Genomic DNA, 23,295 nt, shown 5'->3' on the forward strand with positions numbered 1-23,295 from the left:
TCTTTGCAAGTGTTCACAATGGAGCAAAACCACAAATTTATGAAATGAAAAAGACTCGCTAATAAAAATGTCTCTTGAGACGAGGGGTCAGTATGCCAAGCAAATGACAGTGTGGTGTTTCATTACAGACACAAACTTCTGTTCTAAATATACACAAGAACATTTAATATGTTGCCTGGGTACAGTGTCAAAAAGAAAGTAAATTTCAGTCTTAGTGTCTTGGAACACTTACTGCAATTTAGGACTAAATTATACTCACTGTTTATTTGAGGCAAGATTATTGCTGTAAACAAAACACTTGACGGACAAATTCTGCTGCTCTGAATATACTCTGATATTAATCTACTGTATATTCCCTAACATTACTAGCGGCATCTGCATCTCTCTGTTCTGGTAAAAAATAAACAGGTAATTTTTTGTTTCTTTTAATTGCTATTTTCTATATATATATTTATTCCTGAGGAAGGGGAGTGGCCTTAAAACGAGTAGTAAAATCTAATCTTGCCATAAAGGAATTAGCACAGCTCATTGTTTTTGCTGCTATATTTTTATTATAAGAATTGTGTTTAGTTATATTATAATTTTACCAGCATGTGATATGTTATTTGTATATTATATTGCCATATTTTATTTGTCATACAAATTGTAATAGTTGCTTAACCCCTTAACGACCGACGATATACGCCATACGTCCTCAAAAAAAATTACAGTTATCGACCGAGGACGTATGGCGTACGTCGTCGGTCTGGAAAGCAGCTGGAAGTGATCCTGATCACTTCCAGCTGCTTTCCGGTTATTGCAGGATGCCTCGATATCGAGGCATCCTGCAATAACAATTTTTACCTCTCTGGTGCAGAGAGAACCACTCTGTGGCCCTCTTTGCACTGGACATGGCGGCCATCGATGGCTTCTAAGTCAGAGAGGGGGGCGGGATCGGGGGCGGGAGGCGGCGGGCGCGTGCACGGGGAGGGAGTGGGTGGGAACCGCTACACTAAAGAATATTTTTTTTATAAGTAAATATGCTAAAAAAAAGATAATAAAAAAAAGATACCTTTTATTTTATTTTAGTACTGGCAGACTTTCTGCCAGTACTTAAGATGGCGGGGACAATTTTGGAGTGGGGGAGGGAAGAGAGCTCTTTGGGAAGGATCAGGGGGTCTGATGTGTCAGGTGGGAGGCTGATCTCTACACTAAAGCTAAAATTAACCCTGCAAGATCCCTACGAGCTACCTAATTAACCCCTTCACTGCTGGGCATAATTCACGTGTTGTGCGCAGTGGCATTTAGCGGCCTTCTAATTACCAAAATGCAACACCAAAGCCATATATGTCTGCTATTTCTGAACAAAAGGGATCCCAGAGAAGCATTTACAACCATTTGTGCCATAATTGCACAAGCTGTTTGTAAATAATTTCAGTGAGAAACCTAAAGTTTGTAAAAAAGTTGACTATTTTTTTTAATTTGATCGCATTTGGCGGTGAAATGGTGGCATGAAATTTACCAAAATGGGCCTAGATCAATACTTGGGGTTGTCTACTACACTACACTAAAGCTAAAATTAACCCTACAAGCTCCCTACAAGCTCCCTAATTAACCCCTGCACTGCTGAGCATAATACACGTGTGGTGCGCAGGGGCATTTAGCGGCCTTCTAATTACCAAAAAGCAATGCCAAAGCCATATATGTCTGCTATTTCTGAACAAAGGGGATCCCAGAGAAGCATTTACAATCATTTGTGCCATAATTGCACAAAATGTTTGTAAATGATTTCAGTGAGAAACCTAAAATTTGGAAAAATTTAACGTTTTTTTTTATTTGATCGCATTTGGCGGTGAAATGGTGGCATGAAATATACCAAAATGGGCCTAGATAAATACTTTGGGTTCTCTACTACACTACACTAAAGCTAAAATTGCCCCAAAAAGCTCCCTACATGCTCCCTAATTAACCCCTTCACTGCTGGGCATAATACAGGTGTGGTGCGCAGTGGCATTTAGCGGCCTTCTAATTACCAAAAAGAAACGTCAAAGCCATATATGTCTGCTATTTCTGAACAAGGGGATCCCAGAGAAAAATTTACAACCATTTATGCCATAATTGCACAAGCTGTTTGTAACTAATTTCAGTGAGAAACCTAAAGTTTGTAAAAAATTTGTGAAAAAGTGAACAATTTTTTTTATTTGATCGCATTTAGTGGTGAAATGGTGGCATGAAATATACCAAAATGGGCCTAGATCAATACTTTGGGATGTCTTCTAAAACATATATATATATATATATATATATATATATATATATATATATATATATATACACATGTCAAGGGATATTCAGGTATTCCTGACAGATATCAGTGTTCCAATGTAACTAGCGCTAATTTTGAAAAAAAGTGGTTTGGAAATAGCAAAGTGCTACTTGTATTTATGGCCCTATAACTTGCAAAAAAAGCAAAGAACATGTAAACATTGGGTATTTCTAAACTCAGGACAAAATTTAGAAACTATTTAGCATGGGTGTTTTTTGGTGGTTGTAGATGTGTAACAGATTTTGGGGGTCAAGGTTATAAAAAGTGTGTTTTTTTTCCATTTTTTCCTCATATTTTATATTTTTTTTAGAGTAAATGATAAGATAGGATGAAAATAATGGTATCTTTAGAAAGTCCATTTAATGGCGAGAAAAACAGTATATAATATATGTGGGTACAGTAAATGAGTAAGAGGAAAATTACAGCTAAACACAAACACAGCAGAAATGTAAAAATAGCATTGGTCCCAAACGGACAGAAAATGGAAAAGTGCTGCGGTCATTAAGGGGTTAATACAATTATTTATTATTCATTTTTTTAAAATTTATTTATTCATTTTTTTATTTAATATTCAAACTTTTTCTTGTCATCTCTGGGTTTTTATCTCTATCTATTTGTGGTTTCTATGGCCTAGATTTAGAGTTCGGCGGTAGCCGTCAAAACCAGCGTTAGAGGCTCCTAACGCTGGTTTTGGGCGCCCGCTGGTATTTGGAGTCAGTGATTAAAGGGTCTAACGCTCACTTTTCAGCCGCGACTCTACTACACTACACTAAAGCTAAAATTGCCCCAAAAAGCTCCCTACATGCTCCCTAATTAACCCCTTCACTGCTGGGCATAATACAGGTGTGGTGCGCAGTGGCATTTAGCGGCCTTCTAATTACCAAAAAGAAACGTCAAAGCCATATATGTCTGCTATTTCTGAACAAGGGGATCCCAGAGAAAAATTTACAACCATTTATGCCATAATTGCACAAGCTGTTTGTAACTAATTTCAGTGAGAAACCTAAAGTTTGTAAAAAATTTGTGAAAAAGTGAACAATTTTTTTTATTTGATCGCATTTAGTGGTGAAATGGTGGCATGAAATATACCAAAATGGGCCTAGATCAATACTTTGGGATGTCTTCTAAAACATATATATATATATATATATATATATATATATATATATATATATACACATGTCAAGGGATATTCAGGTATTCCTGACAGATATCAGTGTTCCAATGTAACTAGCGCTAATTTTGAAAAAAAGTGGTTTGGAAATAGCAAAGTGCTACTTGTATTTATGGCCCTATAACTTGCAAAAAAAGCAAAGAACATGTAAACATTGGGTATTTCTAAACTCAGGACAAAATTTAGAAACTATTTAGCATGGGTGTTTTTTGGTGGTTGTAGATGTGTAACAGATTTTGGGGGTCAAGGTTATAAAAAGTGTGTTTTTTTTCCATTTTTTCCTCATATTTTATATTTTTTTTAGAGTAAATGATAAGATAGGATGAAAATAATGGTATCTTTAGAAAGTCCATTTAATGGCGAGAAAAACAGTATATAATATATGTGGGTACAGTAAATGAGTAAGAGGAAAATTACAGCTAAACACAAACACAGCAGAAATGTAAAAATAGCATTGGTCCCAAACGGACAGAAAATGGAAAAGTGCTGCGGTCATTAAGGGGTTAATACAATTATTTATTATTCATTTTTTTAAAATTTATTTATTCATTTTTTTATTTAATATTCAAACTTTTTCTTGTCATCTCTGGGTTTTTATCTCTATCTATTTGTGGTTTCTATGGCCTAGATTTAGAGTTCGGCGGTAGCCGTCAAAACCAGCGTTAGAGGCTCCTAACGCTGGTTTTGGGCGCCCGCTGGTATTTGGAGTCAGTGATTAAAGGGTCTAACGCTCACTTTTCAGCCGCGACTTTTCCATACCGCAGATCCCCCTACGCCATTTGCGTAGCCTATCTTTTCAATGGGATCTTTCTAACGCTGGTATTTAGAGTCGTTTCTGCAGTGAGCGTTAGAGCTCTAACGACAAGATTCCAGCCGCCTGAAAATAGCAGGAGTTAAGAGCTTTCTGGCTAACGCCGGTTTATAAAGCTCTTAACTACTGTACCCTAAAGTACACTAACACCCATAAACTACCTATGTACCCCTAAACCGAGGTCCCCCCACATCGCCGCCACTCGATTAAAATTTTTAACCCCTAATCTGCCGACCGCCACCTACGTTATACTTATGTACCCCTAATCTGCTGCCCCTAACCCCGCCGACCCCTGTATTATATTTATTAACCCCTAACCTGCCCCCCACAACGTCGCCGCAAGCTACTTAAAATAATTAACCCCTAATCCACCGACCGCAAATCGCCGCCACCTACGTTATCCCTATGTACCCCTAATCTGCTACCCCTAACACCGCCGACCCCTATATTATATTTATTAACCCCTAATCTGCCCCCCTCAACGTCGCCGACACCTGCCTACACTTATTAACCCCTAATCTGCCGAGCGGACCTGAGCGCTACTATAATAAAGTTATTAACCCCTAACCCGCCTCACTAACCCTATCATAAATAGTATTAACCCCTAATCTGCCCTCCCTAACATCGCCGACACCTAACTTCAATTATTAACCCCTAATCTGACGACCGGAGCTCACCGCTATTCTAATAAATGTATTAACCCCTAAAGCTAAGTCTAACCCTAACACTAACACCCCCCTAAGTTAAATATAATTTTTATCTAACGAAATAAATTAACTCTTATTAAATAAATTATTCCTATTTAAAGCTAAATACTTACCTGTAAAATAAATCCTAATATAGCTACAATATAAATTATAATTATATTATAGCTATTTTAGGATTAATATTTATTTTACAGGTAACTTTGTAATTATTTTAACCAGGTACAATAGCTATTAAATAGTTAAGAACTATTTAATAGTTACCTAGTTAAAATAATAACAAATTTACCTGTAAAATAAATCCTAACCTAAGATATAATTAAACCTAACACTACCCTATCAATAAAATAATTAAATAAACTACCTACAATTACCTACAATTAACCTAACACTACACTATCAATAAATTAATTAAACACAATTGCTACAAATAAATACAATTAAATAAACTAGCTAAAGTACAAAAAATAAAAAAGATCTAAGTTACAGAAAATAAAAAAATATTTACAAACATAATAAAAATATTACAACAATTTTAAACTAATTACACCTACTCTAAGCCCCCTAATAAAATAACAAAGCCCCCCAAAATAAAAAATTCCCTACCCTATTCTAAATTAAAAAAGTTACAAGCTCTTTTACCTTACCAGCCCTGAACAGGGCCCTTTGCGGGGCATGCCCCAAGAATTTCAGCTCTTTTGCCTGTAAAAAAAAACATACAATACCCCCCCCAACATTACAACCCACCACCCACATACCCCTAATCTAACCCAAACCCCCCTTAAATAAACCTAACACTAATCCCCTGAAGATCTTCCTACCTTGTCTTCACCATCCAGGTATCACCGATCCGTCCTGGCTCCAAGATCTTCATCCAACCCAAGCGGGGGTTGGCGATCCATAATCCGGTGCTCCAAAGTCTTCCTCCTATCCGGCAAGAAGAGGACATCCGGACCGGCAAACATCTTCTCCAAGCGGCATCTTCGATCTTCTTCCATCCGGTGCGGAGCGGGTCCATCTTGAAGCAGGCGACGCGGATCCATCCTCTTCTTCCGATGTCTCCCGACTAATGACTGTTCCTTTAAGGGACGTCATCCAAGATGGCGTCCCTCGAATTCCGATTGGCTGATAGGATTCTATCAGCCAATCGGAATTAAGGTAGGAATTTTCTGATTGGCTGATGGAATCAGCCAATCAGAATCAAGTTCAATCCGATTGGCTGATCCAATCAGCCAATCAGATTGAGCTCGCATTCTATTGGCTGTTCCGATCAGCCAATAGAATGCGAGCTCAATCTGATTGGCTGATTGGATCGGCCAATCGGATTGAACTAGATTCTGATTGGCTGATTCCATCAGCCAATCAGAAAATTCCTACCTTAATTCCGATTGGCTGATAGAATCCTATCAGCCAATCGGAATTCGAGGGACGCCATCTTGGATGACGTCCCTTAAAGGAACAGTCATTAGTCGGGAGACATCGGAAGAAGAGGATGGATCCGCGTCGCCTGCTTCAAGATGGACCCGCTCCGCACCGGATGGAAGAAGATCGAAGATGCCGCTTGGAGAAGATGTTTGCCGGTCCGGATGTCCTCTTCTTGCCGGATAGGAGGAAGACTTTGGAGCACCGGATTATGGATCGCCAACCCCCGCTTGGGTTGGATTAAGATCTTGGAGCCAGGACGGATCGGTGATACCTGGATGGTGAAGACAAGGTAGGAAGATCTTCAGGGGATTAGTGTTAGGTTTATTTAAGGGGGGTTTGGGTTAGATTAGGGGTATGTGGGTGGTGGGTTGTAATGTTGGGGGGGGTATTGTATGTTTTTTTTTACAGGCAAAAGAGCTGAAATTCTTGGGGCATGCCCCGCAAAGGGCCCTGTTCAGGGCTGGTAAGGTAAAAGAGCTTGTAACTTTTTTAATTTAAAATAGGGTAGGGAATTTTTTATTTTGGGGGGCTTTGTTATTTTATTAGGGGGCTTAGAGTAGGTGTAATTAGTTTAAAATTGTTGTAATATTTTTATTATGTTTGTAAATATTTTTTTATTTTCTGTAACTTAGATCTTTTTTATTTTTTGTACTTTAGCTAGTTTATTTAATTGTATTTATTTGTAGCAATTGTGTTTAATTAATTTATTGATAGTGTAGTGTTAGGTTAATTGTAGGTAATTGTAGGTAGTTTATTTAATTATTTTATTGATAGGGTAGTGTTAGGTTTAATTATATCTTAGGGTAGGATTTATTTTACAGGTAAATTTGTTATTATTTTAACTAGGTAACTATTAAATAGTTCTTAACTATTTAATAGCTATTGTACCTGGTTAAAATAATTACAAAGTTGCCTGTAAAATAAATATTAATCCTAAAATAGCTATAATATAATTATAATTTATATTGTAGCTATATTAGGATTTATTTTACAGGTAAGTATTTAGCTTTAAATAGGAATAAGTTATTTAATAAGAGTTAATTTATTTCGTTAGATAAAAATTATATTTAACTTAGGGGGGTGTTAGTGTTAGGGTTAGACTTAGCTTTAGGGGTTAATCCATTTATTAGAATAGCGGTGAGCTCCGATCGGAAGTTTAGGGGTTAATAATTGAAGGTAGGTGTTGGCGATGTTAGGGAGGGCAGATTAGGGGTTAATACTATTTATGATAGGGTTAGTGAGGCGGATTAGGGGTTAATAACTTTATTATAGTAGCGCTCAGGTCCGCTCGGCAGATTAGGGGTTAATAAGTGTAGGTAGGTGTCGGCGACGTTGTGGGGGGCAGATTAGGGGTTAATAAATATAACATAGGGGTCGGCGATGTTAGGGCAGCAGATTAGGGGTACATAGGGATAACGTAGGTTGCGGCGGTTTACGGAGCGGCAGATTAGGGGTTAAAAAAAATATGCAGGGGTCAGCGATAGCGGGGGCGGCAGATTAGGGGTTAATAAGTGTAAGGTTAGGGGTGTTTAGACTCGGGGTACATGTTAGGGTGTTAGGTGCAGACGTAGGAAGTGTTTCCCCATAGGAATCAATGGGGCTGCGTTAGGAGCTGAACGCTGCTTTTTTGCAGGTGTTAGGTTTTTTTTCAGCTCAAACAGTCCCATTGTTTCCTATGGGAGAATCGTGCACGAGCAAGTTTTTGAGGCCGGCCGCGTCCGTAAGCAACTCTGGTATCGAGAGTCGCATTTGCGGTAAAAATGCTCTACGCTCCTTTTTTGGAGCCTAACGCAGCATTTGTTTTAACTCTCGATACCAGAGTTAAATTTATGGTGCGGCCAGAAAAAAGCCCGCGGAGCGTTAACAGCCCTTTTACCGCCGAACTCCAAATCTAGGCCTAAAATTCTTTGATTAGGTTGCAACAGCCATTATATTTTTCCCCTTCAATCTAACATATATATATATATTTATATATATATGGTTTTCATATGTTAAATCAATTGAAAGTGATCTAACCTAATCTTACACTTATTAACCCCTAATCTGCTGCCCCCAACATCGCCGACACCTAAATTATAATTATTAACCCCTAATCTGCCATTTCGGACACCGCCGCCACCTACATTATACTTTTGAATCCCTAATCTGCTGCCCCCAACATCGCCGCCACCTACATTATATTTATTAACCCCTAATCTGCTGCCCCAATGTCGCTGCCACCTACCTACACTTATTAACCCCTAATCTGCCGCCCCAACGTCGCTGCCACTATAATAAACATATTAACCCCTAAACCGCCGCACTCCCGCCTTGCAAACATTAGTTAAATATTATTAACCCCTAATCTGCCGGCCCTAACATCGCCGCCACCTACCTACATTTATTAACCCCTAATCTGCCGCCCCCAACGTCGCCGCCACTATATTAAAGTTATTAACCCCTAAACTTAAGTCTAACCCTAAACCTAACACCCCCTAACTTAAATATAATTTAAATAAATCTAAATAAATATTCCTATCATTAACTAAATTATTCCTATTTAAAACTAAATACTTTCCTGTAAAATAAACCCTAAGATAGCTACAATATAACTAATAGTTACATTGTTACATTGTAGCTAGTTTAGGATTTATTTTTTATTTTACAGGCACATTTGTATTTATTTTAACTAGGTAGAATAGTTATTAAATAGTTATTAACTATTTAATAACTACCTAGTTAAAATAAAGACAAATTTACCTGTAAAATAAAACCTAACCTAAGTTACACCTAACACTACACTATATAATTAAATAAATTAACTAAATTAAATACAATTACCTAAATTCAATTAAATTAGCTAAAGTACAAAAACAAACAAACACTAAATTACAGAAAATAATAAACAAATTACAGAAATTTAAACTAATTACACCTAATCTAATAGCCTTATTAAAATTAAAAAAGTCCCCCCAAAATAAAAAAAACCCTAGCCTAAACTAAACTACCAATAGCCCTTAAAGGGACTTTTGCGGGGCATTGCCCCAAAGTAATCAGCTCTTTTACCTGTAAAAAAAAATACAAACAACCCCCCAACAGTAAAACCCACCACCCACACAACCAACCCCCCAAATAAAATGCTAGCTAAAAAAAACTAAGCTCCCCATTGCCCTGAAAAGGGAATTTGGATGGGCATTGCCCTTAAAAGGGCAGTTAGCTCTTTTGCAAGCCCAAACCCCTAATCTAAAAAATAAACCCACCCAATACACCCTTAAAAAAACCTAACACTAACCCCCTGAAGATCGACTTACCGGGAGACGTCTGCATCCAAGCCAGGCGAAGTGGTCCTCCAGATGGGCAGAAGTGGTCCTCCAGACGGGCAGAAGTCTTCATCCAGATGGCATCTTCTATCTTCATCCATCCGGCGCGGAGCGGCTCCATCTTCAAGACATCCGACGCAGAGCATCCTCTTTTTCCGATGACTAAAACAGAATGAAGGTACCTTTAAGTGACGTCATCCAAGATGGTGTCCCTTAGTTTCTGAAGAAAAAAAAGAAAGACAGAGGCGCCAACATGGCCTAGTACCATCAGGCAGAAGGATGATAAAATATATGAGAAAGGGTACTCACAAACACAGCGCCCCCAATAGTGCGAGTGGGGCAGACTGGAACTTTGTAGTGGTCCAGCTCACTTAGGAAGGTACACAGGGCACATAGACGCGGGCTTGATCAGCAATACGGCAACAGTGTCTGTAGGGAGTCACAAAGAAGAGCTACCTTAGCCTAGTACAGTCCAATCAGGTGTAAAGATAATATAAAGTCACACTTACGAAAAGTACTGCACCTCCAGGTGCAGTAACAGCAAGCTGGGACTTCTCAGTCGCCCAGTGGACCACTCTCTTGCAAACAGAATCCTCGCCAAACTCCCCCCTCCAAAAACCAGCGTGAAAATATTACAAACAGCAGCAAGTGTATCATAAAAAACATATATCTTTATTTAAAAACAAAGCAACATGTTTCTCAGCCTCACAGGGGCTGTTTCCTCTATTCACTGTGAAAATTACTGATACACTTGCTATTTAACAAAGCTGTCTTAATCAATGATACGTTAATTAGTGACTATCAACAGCTGGGAATGAGGTGCCATTGCAAGGGTTGCCATGGTGACTAAAGTAAACTCCTATCTATGTAAACAGCAAACTATTGTTAAAAACAAAAGCCATCATGTCAACCCTGCATCAACAATAATGATAATAATGCATATGTATATACTGTATATATATATATATATATATATATATATATATATATATATATATATATATATATATATATATACAATAGAAAACTTACACAATAAAAAAGTATACAAATCCAAAATCACAATTGATATGTTATCTGTGCCAGCATACAAACATAACTGCAAAATAGCAGCAAATATATGCAAACAATAAATTATGCTAATACAAACAATACACAAAAAAACACACAAAAAAACCCCCAGCCCCAAAACATCATCAAATCATGATAAAAATGTGTATTATTTGTTCTAATACCTATTGGCCTCTAGTTATCAAGCTGTAGAAAATCTAATGACATGGCCTCCTTGTTCACCTGATCTGAACCCCATTGAGAACCTGTGGTCCATCATCAAATGTGAGATTTACAAGGAGGGAAAACAGTACACCTATCTGAACAGTGTCTGGGAGGCTGTGGTTGCTGCTGCACGCAATGTTGATGGTGAACAGATCAAAACACTGACAGAATCCATGGATGGCAGGCTTTTGAGTGTCCTTGCAAAGAAAGGTGGCTATATTGGTCACTGATTTGTTTTTGTTTTGTTTTTGAATGTCAGAAATGTATATTTGTGAATGTTGAGATGTTATATTGGTTTCACTGGTAAAAATAAATAATTGAAATGGGTATATATTTGTTTTTTGTTAAGTTGCCTAATAATTATGCACAGTAATAGTCACCTGCACACACAGATATCCCCCTAAAATAGCTATAACTAAAAACAAACTAAAAACTACTTCCAAAACTATTCAGCTTTGATATTAATGAGTTTTTTGGGTTCATTGAGAACATGGTTGTTGTTCAATAATAAAATTAATCCTCAAAAATACAACTTGCCTAATAATTCTGCACTCCCTGTATATTAAATGAATTAACCCCAAAACCTAAGTCTAACCCTAACCCTAACTTAAATATTATTTAAATTAACCTAAATAAATATTCCTATAATTAAATAAATTAATCCTATTTAAAAATAAATACTTACCTGTAAAATAAACCCTAATCTAGCTACAATATAACTAATAGTTACATTGTAGCTATCTTAGGGTTTATTTTTATTTTACAGGCAACTTTGTATTAATTTTAACTATAGGTACAATAGTTATTAAATAGTTATTAACTATTTAATAACTACCTAGATAAAATAATTACAAAATTAAAATAAATCCTAACTAGTGATGTCGCGAACCTAAAAATTTGGGTTCGCTAACGGCAACGCGAACTTCCGCAAAAGTTTGCGAACGGGCGAACCGGGCGAACCGCCATAGACTTCAATAGGCAGGCGAATTTTAAAACCCACAGGGACTCTTTCTGGCCACAATAGTGATGGAAAAGTTGTTTCAAGGGGACTAACACCTGGACTGTGGCATGCCGGAGGGGGATCCATGGCAAAACTCCCATGGAAAATTACATAGTTGATGCAGAGTCTGGTTTTAATCCATAAAGGGCATAAATCACCTAACATTCCTAAATTGTTTGGAATTACATGCTTTAAAACATCAGGTATGATGTTGTATCGATCAGGTAGTGTAAGGGTTATGCCCGCTTCACAGTGCGCAGTGTAGGTGATATACCTGCCCTGACCATGCTTTGCAGACCAGGTATCAGTGGTCAGATAGACCCTTGCGCCAACACTGTGTGCCAGACATGCCATTATAGCAGACATATGGCTTTGGCATTGCTTTTTGGTAATTAGACACTGCGCACCACACGTGTTTTATGCCCAGCAGTGAAGGGGTTAATTAGGGATCATGTAGGCAGCTTGTAGAGTTAATTGTAGCTTAAGTGTAGTGTAGTAGACAACCCAAAGTATTGATCTAGGCCCATTTTGGTATATTTCATGCCACCATTTCACCGCCAAATGCGATCAAATAAAAAAAAAAATGTTCACTTTTTCACAAACTTTAGGTTTCTCACAGAAATGATTTACAAACAACTTATGCAATTATGGCATAAATGGTTGTAAATGCTTCTCTGGGATCCCCTTTGTTCAGAAATAGCAGACTTATATGGCTTTGGCGTTGCTTTTTGGTAATTAGAAGGCTGCTAAATGCCACTGCACACCACACATGTTTTATGCCCAGCAGTGAAGGGGTTAATTAGGGAGCATGTAGGCAGCTTGTAGAGTTAATTTTAGCTTAAGTGTAGTGTAGTAGACAACCCAAAGTATTGATCTAGGCCCATTTTGGCATATTTAATGCCACTATTTCACCGCCAAATGTGATCAAATTTAAAAAAAACTTAAATTGTTTGGAATAACGTGCTTTAAAACATCAGGTATGATGTTGTATCGATCAGGTAGTGTAAGGGTTATGCCCGCTTCACAGTGCGCAGTGTAGGTGATATACCTGCCCTGACCATGCTTTGCAGACCAGGTATCAGTGGTCAGATGGACCCTTGCCCCAACACTGTGTGCCAGACATGCCATTATAGCAGACTTATATGGCTTTGGCATTGCTTTTTGGTAATTAGAAGGCTGCTAAATGACACTGCACACCACACATGTTTTATGCCCAGCAGGGAAGGGGTTAATTAGGGAGCATGTAGGCAGCTTGTAGAGTTAATTTTAGCTTAAGTGTAGTGTAGTAGACAACCCAAAGTATTGATCTAGGCCCCTTTTGGTATATTTCATGCCACCATTTCACCGCCAAATGCTATCAAATAAAAAAAAATTGTTCACTTTTTCACAAACTTTAGGTTTCTCACAGAAATTATTTACAGACAACTTATGCAATTATGGCATAAATGGTTGTAAATGATTCTCTGGGATCCCCTTTGTTCAGAAATAGCAGACATATGGCTTTGGCGTTGCTTTTTGGTAATTAGAAGGCTGCTAAATGCCACTGCGCACCACACATGTTTTATGCCCAGCAGTGAAGGGGTTAATTAGGGAGCATGTAGGCAGCTTGTAGAGTTAATTTTAGCTTAAGTGTAGTGTAGTAGACAACCCAAAGTATTGATCTAGGCCCATTTTGGTATATTTCATGCCACCATTTCACCGCCAAATGCAATCAAATTAAAAAAAATAGTCAACTTTTTTACAAACTTTAGGTTTCTCACTGAAATTATTTACAAACAGCTTGTGCAATTATGGCACAAATGGTTGTAAATGCTTCTCTGGGATCCCTTTTGTTCAGAAATAGCAGACATATATGGCTTTGGTGTTGCTTTTTGGTAATTAGAAGGCCGCTAAATGCCACTGCGCACAACACGTGAATTATGCCCAGCAGTGAAGGGGTTAATTAGGTAGCTTGTAGGGAGCTTGCAGGGTTAATTTTAGCTTTAGTGTAGAGATCAGCCTCCCACCTGACACATCAGACCCCCTGATCCCTCCCAAAGAGCTCTCTTCCCTCCCCCACCCCACAATTGTCCCCGCCATCTTACGTACTGGCAGAAAGTCTGCCAGTACTAAAATAAAAGGTTTTAAAAATGTTTTTTTAGCATATTTACATATGCTGTGGTGTAGCATCCCCCCTAATCCCCCAACCTCCCTGATCCCCCCCAAAACCGCTCTCTAACCCTCCCCATCTGCCTTATTGGTGGCCATCTTGGGTACTGGCAGCTGTCTGCTATTATTTCACAGTCAAAAAAGTGTTTTTTTTTAAATGTACACTACTGTTACACCAGATATGAGTGGTGGCACTGGGCAAGTGGGCACAGTATACGCTGTGAGCCTGACACACACGCTGGCAGGTAGGCAACTGCAATTAGATTACACAGGAAAAAAAAAAAGCAGACTAATGTTCTAGCCTCTAGGACTGTAGTGGACACTGAATACACTAGCCTAGCTATCGATTTCCCTATTAAATCAGCAGCAGCTACACTGTCCCTCCTCTCACTAAGAATGCAGCTACCAAATGAATCTAAAATGGATGCTGTCCAGGAGGTGGGAGGGTCTGGGAGGGAGGGTCTGCTGCTGATTGGCTGTAATGTGTCTTCTGACTGTGAGGTACAGGGTCAAAATGTACTCAATGATGACGAATAGGGGGCGGATCGAACATCGCATATGTTCGCCGTCCGCGGCGAACGCGAACATGCTATGTTCGCTGGGAACTATTCGCCGGCGAACTATTCGCAACATCACTAATCCTAACCTAAGTTACAAATACACCTAACAATACACTATCAATAAATTAATTAAATAAATAAACTACAATGATCTAAAATAAAATACAATTAAAAAAACTAAACTATATTACAAAAACAAACAAACACTAAATTCCAAAAAATAAAAAAATATTACAAGAATTTTAATCTAATTACACCTAATCTAAGCCCCCTAATAAAATAAAAAAGCCCCCCAAAATAATAAAATTCCCTACCCTAAACTAAATTACAAAAGTAATCAGCTCTTTTACCAGCCCCTAAAAGGGTATTTTTGCGGGGCATTGCCCCAAAGTAATCAGCTCTTTTACCTGTAAAAAAAAAGCAATACAATACCCCCCCAACATTACAACCCACCACCCACACACCCCTATTCTAAAACCCACTTGATGCCTCTTTAAATAAACCTAACACTACCCCATTGAAGATCACCATACCTTGAGGCGTCTTCTTCACCCAACCGGGCCGAACTCTTCATCCGATGCGGGCACAAGTGGTCCTCCAGCCGGGCAGAAGTCTTCATCCTATCCGGGCAGAAGAGGACATCCAGACCGGCAGACATCTTCATCCAAGAGGCATCTTCTATCTTCATCCTTCTGGCGTTGAGCGGCTCCATCTTGAAGACCTCCGGCACAGAACATCCATCTCTGCCTTCATCCTTCTGGCGTTGAGCGGCTCCATCTTGAAGACCTCCGGCACAGAACATCCATCTCTGCCGACGACTACCCGACGAATGACTGGTCCTTTAAATGACGTCATCCAAGATGGCGTCCCTCGAATTCCGATTGGCTGTTAGGATTACATCAGCCAATCAGATTTTTCCTACCTTAATTCAGATTGGCTGATAGAATCCTATCAGCCAATTGGAATTCGAGGGACGCCATCTTGGATGACGTCATTTAAAGGACAAGTCATTTGTTGGGTAGTCGGCAGAGATGGATGTTCCACGCCGGAGGTCTTCAAGATGGAGTCGCTCATCGCCGGAAGGATGAAGATAGAAGATGCCGCTTGGATGAAAATGTCTGCCGGTCCGGATGTCCTCATCTGCCCGGATAGGATGAAGACTTCTGCCTGGCTGGAGGACCACTTGTGCCCGCATCGGATGAAGAGCTCGACCCGGTTGGGTGAAGATGGCTCAAGGTAGGGTGATCTTCAATGGGGTAGTGTTAGGTTTATTTAAGGGGGGATCGGGTGGGTTTTAGAGTAGGGGTGTGTGGGTGGTGGGTTGTAATGTTGGGGGGGTATTGTATTGCTTTTTTTTTTACAGGTAAAAGAGCTGATTACTTTGGGGCAATGCCCCGCAAAAAGCCCTTTTAAGGGCTGGTAAAAGAGCTGATTAATTTTGTAATTTAGTTTAGGGTAGGGAATTTTATTATTTTGGGGGCTTTTTTATTTTATTAGGGGGCTTAGATTAGGTGTAATTAGATTAAAATTCTTGTAATATTTTTTTTATTTTTTGTAATTTAGTGTTTTTTTTTGTAATATAGCTTAGTTTATTTAATTGTATTTTATTTTAGATCATTGTAGTTTATTTATTTAATTAATTTATTGATAGTGTAGTGTTAGGTGTATTTGTAACTTAGGTTAGGATTTATTTTACAGGTAATTTTGTAATTATGTTAACTATTTAATAGCTATTGTACCTAGTTAAAATAAATACAAAGTTGCCTGTAAAATAAAAATAAACCCTAAAATAGCTACAATGTAATTATTAATTATATTGTAGCTATCTTAGGGTTCATTTTATAGGTAAGTATTTATTTTTAAATAGGATTAATTTATTTAATGATAGGAATATTTATTTAGATTAATTTAAATAATATTTAAGTTAGGGGGGGTGTTAGGGTTAGGGTTAGACTTAGGTTTTGGGGTTAATTAATTTAATATAGTGGCGGTGGTGTAGGGGGGTAGATTAGGGGTTAATCAATGTACTGTAGGTGGCGGCGGTGTAGGGGGGGGCAGGATAGGGGTTAATAAATGTAATGTAGGTGGCGGAGGGCTCCGGGTGTGGCTGTTTAGGGGTTAAACAATTAATTTATTTGCGGCGGAGTCCGGGATCTGCAGGATAGGGGTTAATAACTTTATGTGGGTGGCGGCGGTATAGGGGGCGGCAGATTAGGGGTTAATAGGTATAATGTAGGTGGCGGCGGGGTCTGGGAGCGGCGGTTTAGGGGTTCAAATATTTATTATAGTGGCGGCGCGATCCGGGAGCGGCGGTTTAGGGGTTAATATATTTATTATAGTTGCGGCGGGGTCCGGGAGTGGCGGTTTAGGGGGTAATACGTTTATTTAGGTGCGGGGGGCTCCGGGAGCGGCGGTTTAGGAGGAAAAACTGTATAGTATAGTGTGGGTGCTTAGTGACAGGCTAGCAAGAAAGCTGCGAAGAAGCCGATGAGCAGCGAGATTGATGACTGTTAGTAAACAACAGTCCACTGCTCATTGCTCCGTACTTGGTGCGTGGCTTCTTGACAGCTTTCTTGATAACTTTGGCGAACATATTCAGGTCCACGGCGGCGATGTAAGGCGAGCTTAGGAGAGCGTATTGGGCCGCCAAATGCAGGTAAGTAGACAGCTTGATAACTAGAGGCCCTTGAGTCAAACGAACACTAAAATCCCAATTATTGATCTAAAGATGTGTACTGTGTGCTAGCTGAACTGACTACTGTGTGCTAGCTGAACTGAAATAAGCACAAGTGTAAAGTGAGATAGATGATTAAATAGTGAAAAAACTTGTTGACCTAATGTGTATGGAGGGACTAATAGTGGTGACAAAAGGCAAATTTCCTAGCTTAATGTGTATAGTGTCATAATGTAATAAAATGACAAAATATAATGTGTATTGTCCCTTGGAAATGTGAAATGTGCTTCACCTCACTGATCATAACATAAATCAAATACAGACTAAAGCCTTAAGCGTATATAAAGATAATGGATGATAATAATAATGTGTGTGCAGTGAATAACGTGTAAGTGTATATAAAAATGGATATAGTGATATTATAGTGTCTCTCTGGATATATATTAATCCCTAAACTAATATCAAATCTAACGTTATAATATATATGATATATAATAGAGATGGGGACTCAATAAGAATTCCTTGGATGAGCATCATCCTTTCAACTACTTGCTATTATTAGGTATAAGAAGAACAACCTAAGATTTCTGTAGTTAATAGAGATCTTTTTGTGATTTAAGAATTTTGATAGTTTAGTATATATAATATAAAAAAATAGTAGATCTCATAACAAATGCTGGGCTATAAACTATTCGTAATATTTATATTAGTGGAGAAAAAATATATAACACATGTGAATATGAACGTATATCCAAGACGAATGCACTTGTGTACATATGCTCATAATATGAAGGTGTATACATACACGCACATATTCATGTGTGGATTGTGGGGAGTGTGTATATATACACAAATATACACATATATGGGGTGAAGGGGTATAAGACCAATTCACGAAAATGCAGCCATTTCCAGATTCTCATTAAGCCCATCTGGTTGAAGTGTTTTAAGTTTGGTAATCCAAAAGTATTCTCTTCTCCTTAAAGTTAAGAAGGCGTTGTTATTTGTTCTAGGAATAGACTCGATGGGCAAGATACTCATAGGATTCTTTTGGCCCCCATGATGTAATAAACAGTGTCTGGAGACACTGTGTGCCTTAGACTTGGTTTTAATGTTAGATGCATGCTCCCCCCATCTTTTTTTCACCTTACGAGAAGTACGGCCAATATATTGGATCCCACAATTGCAACTCAATAGGTATATAACGAAAGTGGATTCACAGGTCATAAAACTTTTTATATCAAAAAATCTCCCCAGTGGTATGGGAAGTAAAAGTGGATACCCTATGTACTATAGAGCTGCACATAACGCAACATCTTCTACAGCATTTGGAAATCTTGTGCCTTAAAGATATGGACGCTGGCCTTTTAGTATGTGAAGAATTTCTATCTAAAAGTTTGTCCCTCACCACTTTACTGGGAGCCAAAGTCGTCTTGAGAGTAGGTGCTCTTCTATAGACCACCTTTGGTTTGGGGCCAATAATGTTCTTGAGTGTAGGATCATTAGTCAAGATAGGCCAGTGTTTCATTAAAATTTTATTAATCTCCCGGAAGTTAGAATTATATCTAGTTATAAAGAGTGGAGGGTTTGAATCTTTAAAACTAGTCTGTTTTTTATTTTTTCTTGAAAAGTATGGGTCCCTATCTTTGTTTAGAACCCTTTCAAGTTCTTTATTAACAAGTTTCACTGGGTAACCCTTTTCTAGGAATCTATCCCCAATAATTCTCGCCTGCTCATCATAGTCCACTAAAGTAGAATAATTCCTCCTAATCCTTCTAAATTGGCCATATGGCACATTATTTTTCCCACTCTGATAATGGTTACTCTCATAATGGAGAAAGCTGTTGCAGTCTACTTTTTAAAAAAAAGTTTTTGATATGACTGCTCCTTCGCTATCCTTCCCCAAGATCAGATCCAAAAAGATCAGATCCAGAAATTTAATCCTATCCTTTTGAATATTGGAAGTGAATGATATCCCGAAAGTGTTATTATTAAGATGATTAATAAAATCCAAAATAAGTGTATGTGGACCTTTAAAGATGAACAAGAGGTCATCTATATAATGGCCATAGAACACCGGGTTCACAACAAAAGGGGATTGGTAGATATAAGTGTGTTCAAATTGCCCCATGAACAAACTAGCAAAGCTGGGTGTGAACCTGGTGCCCATGGCCGTCCCTTTAATCTGCAAATAATATCTACTCTGATATAAAAAATAATTATGCTGTAAAATAAAAGTAATAAGTTCAATAATAAAAACAACTTGTGTTTCAGGCATGTATATATCCTGTTCTAAATAAGAGCAAACAGCTCCAATCCCTAATTTGTGCTTAATGTTGGAGTAGAGCGCCCCAACATCACAGGTCACCCACCAACATTCATCATCAAGGGTAAACTTTTGTAATTTACGTAATAAGTCAGTAGATTCCTTAATGTAGGAGGGAAGGGATATGACGAATTTCTGAAGAAAGGTATCTATATATGCAGATAGGGAGTCAGTAAGACTCCCTATACCAGCTATGATTGGTCGACCTTGCGGCCTGAGTGGATCTTTATGGATCTTGGGGAGGTGGTAATAAAAGGCCGTATTGGGGTATTTGGGAAAACAGAACTCCATCTAATTTTTGCTTAAAATTCCCTCTCTAATCCTAGAACAAGGAGGTCATACAAATTTTTTGGATATTTCAAAGTTGGATCCCCGAAAAGTATTTTGTAATATTCCTTATCATTGAGTATTCGATTGACTTCACTGATATAATCTTGTAAATCTTGTAACACTATTCCCCCACCCTTATCTGCTTGCCTAGTGACCAAGTTTGATGTCTTCCTAAGACTCATTAGGGCCTTCCATTCTCCTAAACTCAAGTTGTTTTTATATCGTAATTTTGTCATTTTTTTGGATAGCTTCTCCAGATCTTCCATCACCAAATTGGAAAAAATGTAATATGGTTGGTATTAGATCTAGGTGGTGGGAAGGAAGATTTAAGTTTCAAATTGGTATGGATATACTCCTCAAAGAGATCTTCCATCAGAGTATGGGGTTCATAAAAAAAACACCCTCCCTGGACCTGTGAATCCATGAGATAAGTCGTAATAGGTCTAAGGGAATCATTTGTGATTTTCTTGTCAGCAAAATTCTAGAATTCTAGAATTCTATCAGCCAATCGGAAGTAAGGTAGAAAAAATCCTATTGGCTGATCCAATCAGCCAATAGGATTGAGCTCACATTCTATTGGCTGTTCCAATCAGCCAATAGAATGCAAGCTCAATCCTATTGGCTGATTGCATCGAACTTCAATCCTATTGGCTGATTGCATCAGCTAATAGGATTTTTTCTACCTTAATTCCGATTGGCTGATAGAATTCTATCAGCCAATCGGAATCTAAGGGACGCCATCTTGGATGACGTCACTTAAAGGTACCTTCATTCTGTTTTAGTCGTCGGAAGAAGAGGATGCTCCGCGTCGGATGTCTTGAAGATGAAGCACGGCGCCGGATGAATGAAGATAGAAGATGCCATTTGGATGAAGACTTCTGCCAGTCTGGAGGACCACTTCTGCCCGGCTTGGATGAAGGCTTCTACCCATCTGGAGGACCACTTCGCCCGGCTTGGATGAAGAAGTCTCCCGGTAAGTCGATCTTCAGGGGGTTAGTGTTAGGTTTTTTTAAGGGTGTATTGGGTGTTTTTATTTTTTAGATTAGGGGTTTGGGCTTGCAAAAGAGCTAACTGCCCTTTTAAGGGCAATGCCCATCCAAATGCCCTTTTCAGGGCAAATGGGAGCTTAGATTTTTTAAGCTAGTATTTTATTTGGGGGGTTGGTTTTTACAGGTAAAAGAGCTGATTACTTTGGGGCAATGCCCCGCAAAAGTCCCTTTAAGGGCTATTGGTAGTTTAGTTTAGGCTAGGGTTTTTCTTTATTTTGGGGGGGGGCTTTTTAATTTTAATAGGGCTATTAGATTAGGTTTAATTAGTTTAAATTTCAGTAATTTGTTTATTATTTTCTGTAATTTAGTGTTTGTTTTTTGTACTTTAGCTAATTTAATGTAGGTAATTGTATTTAATTTAGTTAATTTATTTAATTATAGTGTAGTGTTAGGTGTTAGTGTAACTTAGGTTAGGTTTTATTTTACAGGTAAATTTGTCTTTATTTTAACTAGGTAGTTATTAAATAGTTAATAACTATTTAATAACTATTCTACCTAGTTAAAATAAATACAAACTTGCCTGTAAAATAAAAATAAATCCTAAACTAGCTACAATGTTATATTAGTAGTTAGTTATATTGTAGCTATCTTAGGGTTTATTTTACAGGTAAGTATTTAGTTTTAAATAGGAATAATTTAGTTAATGATAGTAATATTTATTTAGATTTATTTAAATTATATTTAAGTCAGGGGGTATTAGGTTTAGGGTTAGACTTAGGTTTAGGGGTTAATAACTTTAATATAGTGGCGGCGACGTTGGGGGCGACAGATTAGGGGTTAATAAATGTAGGTAGGTGGCGGTGATGTTAGGACCGGCAGATTAGGGGTTAATAATATTTAACTAATGTTTGCGAGGCAGGAGTGCGGCGGTTTAGGGGTTAATATATTTATTATTGTGGCGGCGACGTTGGGGGCGGCAGATTAGGAGTTAATAAGTGTAGGTAGGTGGTGGCGACATTGGGGGCAGCAGATTAGGGGTTAATAAATATAATGTAGGTGTCAGTGATGTATGGGTCAGCAGATTAGGGGTTAATAAGTATAATGTAGGTGGTGGCGGTGTCCAGAGCGGCAGATTAGGGGTTACATTTTTATTTTAGTATTTGTGATGCGGGAGGGCCTCGGTTTAGGTGTTAATAGGTAGTTTATGGGTGTTAGTGTACTTTTTAGCACTTTAGTTATGAGTTTTATGCTACGGCGTTGTACCATAAAATTCATAACTACTGACTTTTAAATGCGTTAGGACTCTTGACAGGGTAGGGTGTACTGCTCACTTTTTGGCCTCCCAGGACAGACTCATAATACCGGAGCTATGGAAGTCCCATAGAAAAAAGACTTTACGAAGTTTACGTAAGTCGTTTTGCGGTAAGGGCAAAGAAGTGTGCGGTCACCCTAAACCTTCAAGACTCGTAATACCAGCGGGCGTAAAAAAGCAGCGTTAGGACCTCTTAACGCTGCTTTTTTACCCTAACGCACAACTCGTAATCTAGCCGTTAGTTTTGCTTATTTTTAAATAACATTGCTCTGATTTTCAGAATTCTAACCAAGCCCCAAAGTTTTATGAGAATACCGTCAGCTATCTACTCCAGCTTGCTCCTGTTTGTGTAAAGGGTTGTTTCATATGCAAAAGAAGGGAGAGGGGGGAATGTCATATTTCCAACATGCAGTGGGCTTTCCAGCTACCTTTTCAACAGAGCCAAACTGACCGCTTCTAAGTAAGTTTTTACACAGTTTTATACTGGATGTTTATATCAGTATCTGTGCATCTTATTCTTTATAGTAGTGTCTATTACATGCAGTTATATGAAAATGAGTGTATACTGTCCCTTTAATGAGACATAAACCCCACATTTTTTGTTTCAAAATTCAGACAGAACATATAAAGCCAGATTACAAGTGGATCTGTATTTAACGCTCCCGCTCTAACTCCATTAGAGCTTTTTTTTTAAGTTGGGTAGCGCTCATATTACTAGTTGAAAGTAAAAAGTTTTTGCTCACACGCTAACCCGATGCACACAAAAAGCTGTACTTATAATATCCAATCACATAAACATATCCCCCCTTAAAAGTCAACAGAGAAAATAAAGTGGAACACCCTACTCTTACTCAAATCGGATCCCATATTCTCAAGTGCACTAACCCAATATGAAAATATGAATATCTCACATATGTTCTATTTATTCATAAATATATATTTCTACATATAGCTGATGGTATT

General features: G+C 38.3%; 1 protein-coding gene across 2 annotated transcripts in view; it reads left to right on the forward strand.

Annotated features, from left to right (window-relative positions):
- The first annotated feature begins 203 nt into the window (after positions 1–203).
- The window catches only part of LOC128654717 (ecto-ADP-ribosyltransferase 3-like), a 112,640-nt gene continuing 89,548 nt past the window's right edge, over positions 204–23,295 (forward strand). For both annotated transcript variants that reach the window (XM_053708795.1, XM_053708796.1), the window contains exon 1: positions 204–408. The gene's annotated coding sequence lies outside the window, so the exon portion shown is untranslated. The remainder of the gene's footprint in view (positions 409–23,295) is intronic.

The sequence above is a fragment of the Bombina bombina genome, chromosome 3 (genome assembly GCF_027579735.1).
Source record: "Bombina bombina isolate aBomBom1 chromosome 3, aBomBom1.pri, whole genome shotgun sequence".
NCBI classification, from domain to species: Eukaryota; Metazoa; Chordata; class Amphibia; order Anura; family Bombinatoridae; genus Bombina; species Bombina bombina.